Source organism: Mizuhopecten yessoensis, unplaced genomic scaffold, assembly GCF_002113885.1.
Source record: "Mizuhopecten yessoensis strain PY_sf001 unplaced genomic scaffold, ASM211388v2 scaffold4663, whole genome shotgun sequence".
Lineage (NCBI taxonomy): Eukaryota > Metazoa > Mollusca > Bivalvia > Pectinida > Pectinidae > Mizuhopecten > Mizuhopecten yessoensis.
In genome coordinates this window covers 380,416-393,019 of record NW_018405659.1, presented here as the reverse complement: position 1 = coordinate 393,019, position 12,604 = coordinate 380,416, and the positions used below count along the sequence as shown (strand labels likewise).

At 37.2% G+C, this 12,604-nt stretch overlaps 1 protein-coding gene across 3 annotated transcripts in view; it reads right to left on the bottom strand.

Moving 5' to 3' along the window:
• LOC110449581 overlaps positions 1 to 12,604 on the bottom strand; it is an 82,393-nt gene that overhangs the window by 55,869 nt on the left and 13,920 nt on the right. Inside the window, exon 2 of one of the 3 annotated variants that reach the window (XM_021496532.1) lies at positions 10,560 to 10,638. The exons of the other annotated variants lie outside the window; for them this stretch is intronic. The gene's annotated coding sequence lies outside the window, so the exon portion shown is untranslated. The remainder of the gene's footprint in view (positions 1 to 10,559; positions 10,639 to 12,604) is intronic. 3 annotated transcript variants of the gene reach the window in all.

The window sequence follows — 12,604 nt, the reverse complement described above, 5'->3', positions numbered from 1 at the left end:
AGGTTCCCATACAATCAACAAATACATTCACGCCTGGATTCTTCACAAAATGAGCAAAGAGAAAAGTTCGAATTAACTTCCAAAAATAACTCCCTCGTGGAGGGCAAGGTCGGATTTACGGGGTTCACTGTATTTGTCCATGCGCGAAACTTGTTCCGGGGAAAAGTCGAAACAATTTGAAATCTAACTTTCAGCTCAGAGTTCTATTGATAAACTTAAATCACCCTATAGACATATCATACGCAATTGTATTGATACTGAATTGTGGAATAAAATTGAATTGTTTGTTAAAATTTCAAAGTACTACTTTGTTTGCCAATCAGCACGCGACAATACGCTGTTCAAACTATTGAACGAAATTGTGTGGACTGTCAATAAGGCGGGCATTTTTAATTTTAAATATAAATTATAAGTTAAAAGAACATAAGAGGCAGAGAAAACGTAAATATAAGTATTGAACTGTTTTTGTATGGTATTTATGATCTATTTGAATGACAAAGATTTGCAAGCAAACAAATCATAATGCGCGTCAATGCTTAAACATTTTCATTACCTTAAAATGATGACGTCAGATGATGAATATTTCATGCGAGAAAATACAGTCAGTACACTGTAACTAATATGACGAGTTTCGCAGCGTGTTATAAAGTACAGAACACCGCCTAATAGTCCATTTAGACAGTGAAGTTTTATATGTTTCGCATTTCTGTACGAATTTAAAATAATCCACGCAATTATTTCGGTAACCATGGCAACCATACTGGACCTGAAATACGGAATTACCAAGATATTTTGAGTGTAAGACTTAATTATCGTCCTCAACACTAATTTCATTTTCTTTTATGCCTGTTTAATACTCAATTAATGCTACTTTTTGTCAAATTTTGTCTTCAATTAGCGATATAAAAATTGCCAAGAACCCGCGCCGGATTCTGTGTACTTGTGATTTTACATTGCAGCATGCCCTAACGAGTACATTCTCTCTCTCTCTCGAATATAATTAACGTTGTTCCTAGGCATCACTTCCGACTCTATGCATATTCTTTGAGATCTAAGATGATGCCGTAACCAGAATGATGAAGAAAATCTTAAGATGAGCATGCACGTTTCTTTGAAGTAATAAAGCAGTGCAGATGATTACGTGAACGTTTAAAACAACGTTTGCGAGCGATGTACACTGAAAAGTTTTTTTATATACATTTTAAATATGGCATCCACGTGCTTTTCATATTGAATAATGTTGAAAAGAGCTACGATGGCGAAATCTTATTAAAGTGGGCGATTCTCTTCGTTTGATATCTCGCTCGCATTCATGTGCGTTATATATACACTGTAATACGTATGAACGATCCGACATGTTTTAATCATGAGAATGCATTCTATTAAAAACTTACAGTACAGAAAGCTTGTGTTTTCGAACTTAATTCAGCTACTGAAGAAATCATCAATTGATGAAGCACCAAGAAATCATCCAGAATTGTTCATTAGCTCGAACCTACAGTGTAAACAACTTTCCAGAAATATCAAGTCGCTTAAATAACCACCATCGATATATTGTTTTTAGCTCATACAAAATCAGAGTGTATCCAGAATTATCCAATTAAAAAACACTCCGACATAATTGTCCATTGACATGAATAAATTAGCATCGAGATGAGGGGGCTCAAATACTCTCGTACATCTATGACCAAATATTAAACAAAGCGTTGCTGAATCGAGTCATTTCGGTACATATATAACAACTATCGTACATACACTTACAGCGTACCCGAATCGACATCGATTTGTAGACAACTTACACCTTTGTGTGCATACGTTTCACTGGTCATTTGTCTGATGAAGGTGACAAGAGTAGATACCGTTCTAATCATCGGAACGTCACATTGAAATACGTATTGGTTGTGTAACGAGAATAGTTTCAAAATTTTCTAAAATGTTTTTGTCATTCAAACTCAAACAAGTCACCGTAGTCATGTAAGTTCTGCCGGTCAATCAAAACAAACCACAAACTCAAACAAGTCACCGTAGACATACAAGTTCTGCCGGTCAATCAATACAAACCGCAAACTCAAACAAGTCACCGTAGTCATGAAAGTTCTGCATGTCAGTCAAAAGAACTTGTCCACATACTTCAACAACATGCATCTTTGGAAGTCTTGTGTTGTAAGTTTTTCCATTAGCAGTCGACTTCTATCACGGATATCATAATATTTGGATCAAGCTCTAAATACTGAACCAACTGCAACATGTCAATAACGTAGTTTGGGGAAGTAGGGTGTTATTATCAAGAAAATGAATACTACACGATCAAAATTCGGAAAATGTCCCGCTTAGCGTACTTATCGGAAAGCTTAGTGGCAGGCCGTCCCTGTATGTCATGTTGTAATTAAAGATCGATGACATAGCTGAAGCCGATGAGTCTGTAGTGTCCTTGATTTCAAGCCCAGTAGGGTTTATACGATCAGTGTGGTAGTTGTTTTGCTGCCAGTCCTGACGAGTTCATCAAAATAAACCCCATATGAAAACAAAACAAGTCGGCTTGAAGCTTAAATGCACGGTTAACGTTGAACGAACTTAGCTGAAGTTGTCAAGTCACTTAAACAAATATACAGAATTTGTCAGTCGCTTAATATAACAAATTCCAAACAAAATTCAAACCTTAAGAAATGTTCAGTCGTCAAATGTAAATGCAGAAATTCCCAAAACATTGTTAGCTGTTCAAGCAAACCACTGATTCTAGCCCCGAAACTGTCCGTAGTGGTTTTACCACAATAGAAATGCTAATTAAAAGAATAACCTGTTTGTTGTTAAGTCCAAACATCAAGTAGGAATCTTAGCAAACACACACTTCACGTACAATGTATTGATTAGCTATATTTAGCTCTATTTAAACAGCTCCCCACACAGCCGAGGATAAAACAGCTTTAGGAAATAACTATTAATTTGTAGAATATCCTCATGAATATTTCATGCTGGATTCCGCGGTTGCGAAACAGCTTCGACTACCGGCACCATGCAGATCATGATGCCGTGACGAGTACGGGCTGATCTACCAGTACAGTACCGTAAACACGAGGGTTGTGTGTCCATGTCAACTGACAGTAAATGTTTATCTGTAATGACAGACTGTCTCGTCCCCCAGTCCTCCCGGGCGGCTTTTGTTGCGTGATATCCAGGTCTTTTGCAAAACGCTACGCAAGATTTCTGATAAAAGACTATGAGGAAATTGGCTAGTTCGCTTCCCTCAGAACACAGTGTATTACGTCAGTTTGATTCAATCTCAGCATTTTATACAAATAATATTGGTTTTCCGGAGTCACTATTCATCTAAATGTACATTGTAATCGTAGTGTAGTCTTTGTCAGAAGGACCAGGTCCTTCTTTATCTGAATGTTGTATGGGTTTTTTGTTAAGTTATATACCGCTATAGAATAAAAAAAAACATGGTTTTAAGTTTGATGATGCATGTGCATATGTAGAAACCGATGATTTTCAAAACCCTACTTTTTTGCATTGCTGTCTACGTGATCACTTGTCCACTGCTGTTACCCAATACATGTACATAACAGACAATTAATGTGGGGGCCCCTTCAGATACGGGAGGGAGGGGGAGGGGGGGGGGGGTTCCTTGTCTCCCATTCATTTCAGTAGTTTCTCCCTTGGTAACCGTCCTCATATGACCATGACTGTTGTCTCCTTGGGAACCGTCCTCATATGACCATGACTGTTGTCTCCTTGGTAACCGTCCTCTTATGACCATGACTGTTGTCTCCTTAGTAACCGTCCTCATATGACTGTTGCGAGGACAATAAACCCAAAACAAAGTGATCACTTGTCCTTCACACGAACTGATCGACTTTATAGCATTCCCTCACTGAAATATCTGCCACAGACAAGCCAGTACATACGTCAGACGGAGTCTGGGTTTAACCACTTATTGCCATTTCTGTAATCAAGTACAATCGAGAGAACATGTCATAGTGATGAGCGAGGCTAGAGACAGTACCTTCGACACTATAAAGCGACCAAGGACGGGAAAATATATTAATAAACATTTATATTTCCGTTGTACAGCCCGTAGAAAGACCTACCAAACGAAATCGTTGTTATAAAGCCAGAAACTGCAAGAACTATAGTAAATGTGAATGCTTTCCGATCGGAAACCGTTCGGGTCTTTCCGGCATAATGTTAGAGAAAACAGAAACCAATTATGACGTCATGTTAACTTTAAATGGATTAACGTTTGATGTCTGACGGAACTGGTAACCATAAAATCATACTGTTCATCTAGTGTTGAAACAGTTTGTGTAAACTTTATTATGAACCGAAAGAAACGATATATAAAATAACAAGAGATCCCAGAGGGATCTTGGCGCCCACCATTGTACCATCTCCATTAGTTTTTTGTCAGTTCGATCTTTTCTCTACTTTCCTCTAATCTGTTTGATCGAGTCATGTTAACAGTAAATGCACTTTGATCTAAACTTAATACTGATGTGTATGAAAGCCAACCTTCAAAGTGAGTTTGTCATTTCACATATTTACTAGTACAGAACTTAATGTGAAAGAAATATAATTGATCATTGCAATATGAGAAAGATCTGTTTAGTTCTTCCTTTAGCCATTTTGTGTTTATGCTCAGTCTCAAAATATAACATGGAAAACAAGGGATCAAAGGCAACCTACATATCAAATTTGAGAAAGATCCCTCAAGTTATTCCTGAGAAATAGTACTAACAAACCTTCAATGTCAAAAATCGAAGATGGCTGTCGGTAGGCAATTTTGTTTAACCGATCAGTTTCAAAAGCAAACATGAAAATTAAGGATAGTGGGGAACCTGCATTGGCTGGCCCAAAAACTAATTTTGGAGCGAGTAAAGAAATTGAAGCACTAGCACAAATGACATATTGGTGGCCAAAATAATTCTGGCAAGAGATATTTCCACAGCATTTAACACAATGCTTCAGCACATTTAAATAACATTTAACATGACAATGTTTGTTATATATAAAACATAATAAAACATTATATTTCTAATTCTTCAACCCTTGTTAAAACCTGACATGATCCACTCTATTCAGGTCTTCCCAAAAAGAAATACACAAAACTTGCACCTCAAAGAAGACACCCTGGCAGTATTTATATAGAAAATCTGAAAAAAAATCATCACATTTTCTAAATCATTGACAGTTCGATTCAAATCGAAGTAATGACAACTGAATAATGTACAATTTGGGAAAGATCCCTCTGGGACTTCCCTAGAAATAGCGATAACAAACTTTCACTATCAAAATCCAAGACGGCTGCCTGTCGGCCATGTTGTTTATCTGATCAGTCTCAAAAGCTGCCTTATACAGCTAAGGATCAAGGGGAACCTACATATAAAATTTGAGAAAGACCCCTCATGTACTTTGTGAGAAATACCGATAACAAATTTTCACTATCAAAATCCAAGATGTCTGCCCGGCACTGCTAAGGATCGCGGGGAACCTACATATAATATTTAAGAAAGATCCCTCTGGTACCTCCGGAGAAATAGCGGTAACAAACCATCACTATCAAAATCGAAGATAGCTGCCTGTCGGCCATGTTGTTTATCCGATCAGTCACAAAAACTGCCTTATACAGCTGAGGACCAAGGGGAACCTACATATAAAATTTTAGAAAGATCCCTCTGGGACTTTGTGAGAAATAGCGATAACAAACTTTCACTATCAAAATCCAAGATGGCTGCCTGTCGGCCACGTTGTTATCCGATCAGTCTCAAAAGTTACCCTGCACAGCTAAGGACCAAGGGGAACCTACATATATAATTTGAGAAATATCCCTTTGGTACTTCTTGAGAAATACCGATAACAAGAATTGTTTAAGGACGGACGGCGGACGGCGGACCACGGACCACGGACGCAGGGTGATTTGAATAGCCAACCATCAGATGATGGTGGGCTAAAAATTACTTTCGTTGTTTTTATATGATTTATGATCGTATGCAACGTTCGAAAACCAAAGATGCAATACTGCAAATAATAGAACTATATGTGTATGAGATGAATTTCAAAGCTTTATTGTGAGTTTATAGCTGACAATACTGTGTCCTACATGTATACCATTTCATACTTTACTATCAACAAAGATGACTGGGTCTTTCACTCGTTGTGCAATGATACATTGTGTTTAAAAAGGGTTTTACAAAAAGGGTCCGCTATAGGCTGTAGTTATTTCCAGGACGATTAGCAATGGTGAACAGCATGCTTATAATAAAATAAAACTTCAAAATGTTGATTTTTTTTTTATTTAATGTTACTTGTATTAAGCGGAAACTATTTAATGTTACTTATATAAAGCGGAAACTATTTAATGTTACTTGTATAAAGCGGAAACTATTTAATGTTACTTGTATAAAGCGGAAACTAAATTGTAAGTAAGTACATTTTTTCTTTATGCAATCCTACGTAAAATGGATATTTTTAGTGTTATAACTGTATACGATATCGAAGAAAAGGTCCCGGCGGTTGTCATTCTATACGGGTTTTAGTATTGTTCAAAATACCTCAACACATAACAGACAATCTCTCGAAACTACGATACATAATAAAAGCATTAAATGGCAACATTATTCACCGATTCCCAACTGGTCAGTAGATTGTGCACGGCATCCACAGTCAATGCGTTTAGCGCTGGCCTGTTTACAGTTGAAGAGCAAGGACTGGGGTATATTACAGGGGATAAACCGTTTCTAAATTAATGTTTAACATCCATCAAATATGACGTGTTCAAACACACTCTACGTAAAAACAGGGCCAAATATCCAGTATACTTAAAATATCATTGTAGCTTTGGCTCTTCTTCGTGAAACTGCACTATTTACGATATCGCGCACGAGCTTTTATGAAAGTCAATTACACAAAATGTATATATGTATTCACGTACATGCATGTCGACCGCACGTAAGAGCCAAGATGTTAATCGCTTTGTATACAACCAGACATATTTCCAATTACACCTGCATTAGAATAAATTACCTACCTCTAATTTGCATCATTTTCATCAGCCCCATTGTATACGTTGACACACGGAAAACTTGAATACGTCGCTTACATAATGCGAGTAGGGACAGTCTGTCGGTTTTTTATATTGACCAGTGTCCATTATGTTGAAAGGGTCACAACAGATAACGACGTTTCTTCAATTGTGTTAGAATGTAAAAATATCCATTACGGAAGCAAACGCTTTTTTTCTTATGCTGTAGCTATAGTAACATGTAGCTATTGGTACCCACCCAACACCTTCTCTTTAAAGGTAGCGATAATGTTCCCAGTAATTCTCAAACAAATCCTTCCTTTGAAAAGGATGACCCTTATTCCCAAATGAGTTACAATTAGTTGTACCGACGAATTCCGGAAAAAATATGAAGGATCTGGTAATAAAATGTTTTATATAATCAAATATGAAACAAGTGATCTCAATATACTGGTGCTATCGACTGACTCTATATCTTACAAACCTTACAAGCGAAAGAAAAGAGATATTTACTTCATTGGTTTGGTTTGGTTTGGTTTTATTTGGTTTTACGTCCTATTAAAAACTAAGGTCATTTAAAGACGTGTCTCCATGTCGGTAATAAAAAATATATATTTCGTGTATTTAACATAAATCATGAAAAACGTTCACGTCCGATCGGGGAATCGAACCCCGGTCGTCTTGGTTAAAGGCAAGTGCGCTATCCACTGCAACACCCGGACATTTCGCCATGAATGTAGATACGTGGTAATTTGATGCCGATTTACTTTAAAGAGTGCTACCTCACTTCAGTGAGATAGTGCATGATGAAGGCACCGCACCCGGCATAGTAGCCAACCCGGTCACATTATACTGACAACGGGCTAACCATTTCGGTCACATTATACTGACAACGGGCTAACCATTCCGGTCACATTATACTGACAACTATGTGTATAGAGAGGTATGGGACACTTCCAGGAACGGAAATATTGGATGGATGTCATCTGAAACCGTCATAGAAACGGCAAATATTGGATGGTTATCATCTCAAACCGTCATAGAAACGGCAAATATTGGATGGTTATCATCTCAAACCGTCATAGAAACGGCAAATATTGGATGGTTATCATCTCAAACCGTCATAGAAACGGCAAATATTGGATGGTTATCATCTCAAACCGTCATAGAAACGGCAAATATTGGATGGTTATCATCTCAAACCGTCATAGAAACGGCAAATATTGGATGGTTATCATCTCAAACCGTCATAGAAACGGCAAATATTGGATGGTTATCATCTCAAACCGTCATAGAAACGGCAAATAATTGCGATTAGTGCGATTTATACTGCAGATCTAATTAAAACTGCGGGACAACGTCCTTAAATGACATTAGCTGTTTACAGGACGTTGAATCCAGTAAAATATACAAAAACCACAGGGAAACATCTACATATGACGTGTCGACTTTTATCTCATAGTCGTGTTCTATTTCGAATAATAATCTGTCAAATCTGACTGATATTGCTTCTTCGAAAAACGACACGAATTACTGAAATTATAAAATACAATTAGGCATCCATCTGCTGGAAATGTAACGACGTGTTTTGTTGATTAATAATCACATTGTACGCTTAGAAGTAGCTTTGTACTTGTTTTTAAACACTCGTCGATAAAATATACGATGCATTCTCCAAAGTGTGAAATGATATGTTCAACTGCTATACGACAGTTGACAACTGACAGGTATTGTCAATAATTTTAACGGAAAAGTTTGTTTAGATAAAAACTCCGTGTCATTCACACAATATTGATACATGTATTAAGTGTGGTGTAATCATTGGACTACTCTTTATTAACAACTCAGCCCGAATTACGCAATAGCAGACATGTAATGAATCCAGGTAATACGATACTGTAGAACTGGAGAAATATAGGATATTTTGTTCGTCGTAAATGTTACTTGAATGTTGCTAGGTAAGAATAAGAGCAGAAGCAGCTTAATCCATAGGAAATTAACCTGAGTTTGGGGGGGGGGGGGGGGGGTAAATTAAACTTATATGTACTATTAGCAACGGATTAAGGTCGATGCCTAGAAAAAAATTATTGTAATCACTGGTATCTTATAGCTACAATAAAAAGGACAGAATAAAAAAAAAATCAATACATTTATTATAAATGGCATCCTAAATCAAATCAAATCAACAGATCGTTTTATCTCCCCTGATTGATGCCAAAATTTCATAAATATTTTGAATTAAATGCAATGAACAGTACTTAACTAAATAAGAACATCCCTGCAAATTCTCCAGGAGAAAGGACATATCAGTGGCAAATCGTTTATGAGATAAAATTAACTAAAATGTCCTGGAACCTTTTAAGGATTGAAGAGGACTCTATACCGTAGACAATCTTATTTCCAACATATTTTTGTATTACCAAGAGGGAAAAAGTTAAAAAAAGAGATATGATTTAATTTACCACATGTCTTTTGTCTTTGAGTAACACAATTATCATGTTTCCTGCCAAGAAAGAAAAAAACGCACAAAAATGCACTGTTTCATTTGTTGATATGGACTTAATTGGATCGCCTGGCGGATGCTCATATTCAATCAGCACTTGCAGTGTTTGATTCAACGTTTAAGAAAGCGGTTTTCTAAGTTCACCTCTTTTTCAACTTAGCATGCTCAGCTTTTAAATACATATACATGCACAGGAATTTTATAGAGTGCTTAAACACTCTTCACTCTGTGTGGATGTGTGGTCACGTACCCACCTCCTCAATCAGCTGTACGTGCAATTATACAGCGTTTATCTTTGATTTAAGTCGTTGCAGCAAACGCTTCTTGCAAAACATTTTCACATATCTGGTATCCAAATGTTAGTGATAATGTGCGATATCTTCTTTTATAAATACACACTAAAGAAAAAAAAAATCATACATGGATGTATAAGATATTTCTTAATTTACTCATTTTATTATATTTCTTTTTGATTTGATCTATTTATTATGGATTTATTGATGTATTTAATTAATTTATATATGTAAGTTAATTATGATTACTTTTGTTGTAAGTTTATTTATTTTTTGTTTTATTTTATTTTTTATTCATTCCTAGTCTCTGTACGACAGGGACAAGTACTGTGGTGCTAACTAATCAAAGACCTCTCTTCTTACTGTAAAGGACAGAAGCTAGACAACACTAGTACTATGTTGCATGTTCATATATGGATAGTCCTTGGTATACAAACTATATCAATAGTAAGGTATGGACCGACAAAACCCTTAATGATTTAACTTGTAAAGAAGAAAACATAGCTCATGCTGGTGACAGTTATGAATAAGTGTTACATTTCCGAGATTTAACTTCGAGTTTTTAATATACAAACATATACTCCAAACTTTTTTTTAAATGGCATCGTCGGCACTTTATCATTATACCGATCGAGAACCGTCGGCAATTTCCGTAAACGAGAAAACACCACGATGTATTTTCTCGTATACGGAAAGTGCCGACGGTTCAATTCACGATTGTATATATACAGTGATTACTCACTCTCCTGGCGTAGCCGGAAATGAAATATCAATTTCAAAAGTCTGTTGTCATTGACGACATTGCCGATGGCAGCTCCATTCTGAAGACAAAATGTAAGGCTCCTCTCAATGTGTATGTATGTGGCATCTAAATTAAATCGTGGGATTTCAATTTCCTAACAGAATTACTGTCACAAGTGTATACAATACGTAAACACTTGAACTGACTCGGCTTCTGGCAAGTGGCTGTTCCGCTTACATCGAGTGCGCGAGTAAACCATACAGCGAGCGGGCCTGTGTAGTGATAGGATTTCAAAATATTAAAGCATACCAGTTTCACCCACTCTGTGCATTGGAATTGCACATCATTTAAAACATACCATGGTAATTTTTAAAGCCTATGTTAGGGGAAAGGAAGTCCAATTTATCAATATTTCTACATTTTGTAACGTCAAACATGCATAATTGGTTACTACCCTGTAGGCTGTAACACCACGTGGTATTTCTATCCAGCCACTATAACTGACTGATGTTACTACCCTGTAGGCTGTAACACCACGTCTTATTTCTATCGAGCCACTATAAATGATGTTACTTACCTGAAGGTTGTAACACCACGTGGTATTTCTATCGAGCCACTATAAATGATGTTACTTCCATGTAAGCTGTAATACCACGTGGTTTTTCTATCAAAGTCACTATACCTGATGTTACTTCCCTGTAAGCTGTAACACCACGTGGTATTTCTATCGAGCCACTATACCTGATGTTACTTACCTGAAGTCTGTAACACCACGTGGTATTTCTATCGAGCCACTATACCTGATATTACTACCATGTAGGCTGTAACTCCACTTGGTATTTCTATCCAGCTACTATACCTGATGTTACTTACCTGAAGGTTGTAACACCACGTGGTATTTCTATCGAGCCACTATAAATGATGTTACTTTCCTGTAAGCTGTAATACCACGTGGTTTTTCTATCAAAGTCACTATACTTGATGTTACTTCCATGTAAGCTGTAACACCACGTGGTATTTCTATCGACCCACTATAAATGATGTTACTTCCCTGTAAGCTGTAACACTATGTGGTATTTCTAGCGAGCCAAAATACCTGATGTTCCTTCCCTGAAGTTTTTAACCCCACGTGGTTTTTCTATCAAAGTCTCTATACTTGATGTTACTTACCTGCATGTTGTAACACCACGTGTATTTCTATCGACCCACTATAAATGATGTTACTTTCCTGTAAGGTGTAATACCACGTGGTTGTTCTATCAAAGTCACTATACTTGATGTCACTTCCATGTAAGCTGTAACCCCACGTGTTTTTTCTATCGAGCAAAAATCCCTGATGTTACTACCTTGTAGGCTGTAACACTATGTGTTATTTCTATCGAGCCACTATAAATGAGGTTACTTTCCTGTAAGGTGTAATACCACGTGGTTGTTCTATCAAAGTCACTATACTTGAGGTTACTTACCTAAAGGCTGTAACACCACGTGCCGTGGTATTTCTATCTATGACGCGAATGGGGTAGTCTGTGGGGAGCGGGGGGGGGGGGGGGGGGGGGGGGGGGGGGGGGGGGGGGGCTCTGCGGACACGCAATCTACCTCTGACGTCACGTCTTACTATATGGTACGCCCCCTCACAAACGATCAATTGCCAAACTGATTTCCAGACCCTCTGTGGTGGAGTAATCGAATGGCCCAGAAGGAAAGTGGTCAAATTGTAGATAACAAAATGACAAAAAATGTGCTGAAAACATAGTCTTAAACGGGAGGAAAGCAAAGTTAAAGTCCAATCACTGGGGACAAAGATGGCGCTATATGATAGCGTGCTGTTTCAGGAATTTCAGAGTCTCCCAATATGTCGTTTTCTTTAAAAACTTAAATGTGTTTCTCATATTTTTCTGATCTAAACCTCTGATTATTGTAACCTCTGGATTTTCGACCGTAGAGAATAGCCTCAGTTTAAAAGTGAAGGACAGAAGGCTAATACAGCATTTACAAAACCCAAGTATACGGGAAGAGACCTGGGACTTCAGATTCAGAATGTATTA